Here is a 1,129-nt window from a genome sequence, read left to right as displayed (position 1 = left end):
CTTTTCATGGAAAAATACAGACAATAGATACAGTGTATAGTCATCCATTCACATTGTACAATTAATACATTTGGTGCATAAAAAGGGGTTGTCATTACATATGTATACATTTAAACACTTTGCATGTTTTTCATAAAACATCGTTTCCTTTCGTTTCGTAAAGCATCGTAAAGGAAAAACGTTTCATTTTCATTTTCATATATTTTAGAAAACTCTAGAAGAGTATGAACGTAATACTTACCTGGACTCCATGCTTCTTTCATATCATGCAGTCCATTCATGTGCGTGTCAGATGGCAACCTACATGCATACACATAACCTTAATGTCATTCTCTATCTAATGCATAAGCAACTTAAACTAGAAATAGAGCTACACATCACTTGGAACAATTTCCTTCTATCTTGTGCTCTTACGTGCCCTTTACTATAATAAAACCTTCGGGATCTACTTACGGTCACTACCTCTTCCAAACTCGACGTTCTACTTTGAGTGCTCATCCCCTAAGGTGAACCCATAATTCACCTTAGGATTAAGACACTAAAACCTTCGTTTTACTCTTTCTGTTGACCACATTCTGATGCATGATTCCGACCGACGGAATCACGCATCCCAATCCTAGACAATACATCCGTCATTACCTCTGTGCACCTTAGCTCACACTAATCCCCATTCCCATCCATACACGCCACATGGCTCTAAGCCGACTCCAAGGCTTAAGCATTGTGTAACCATGCTTAGGACAGATTACCCATTACATATGATGAATCCATCCGGTACATGTGTCTCACCAGATTACACATATACCTTACCCCTTCATCACCTAAGACCAACATATAACACATTGATCACATGCTTATAGGGACAAGCGCCATACTCCGATACCAACCTTCTCTTAACCCGGCTAGCATGGCTCTTCATGCTACCCGTCCCTTTTTACAGTTTATCCCAACACTTAGCAAGGCAAGACTTCATTCACAACTACGTCTTACGTCACGTCATATAGCTCGTGACTACTCCCAAGCTACACTGTGACCATGTCACGTCACCTGACATCCCGTTACATCATTTCTACACCAACTCCTAACTCATCACGAGTAAGGTCCCTCACATACTCCTGTCACATCGTGA

The sequence above is a fragment of the Juglans microcarpa x Juglans regia genome, chromosome 6D, assembly GCF_004785595.1.
Source record: "Juglans microcarpa x Juglans regia isolate MS1-56 chromosome 6D, Jm3101_v1.0, whole genome shotgun sequence".
Taxonomy (NCBI): domain Eukaryota; kingdom Viridiplantae; phylum Streptophyta; class Magnoliopsida; order Fagales; family Juglandaceae; genus Juglans; species Juglans microcarpa x Juglans regia.
The sequence above is the reverse complement of the archived record's forward strand: the minus strand, read 5'-3'. Positions refer to the sequence as shown.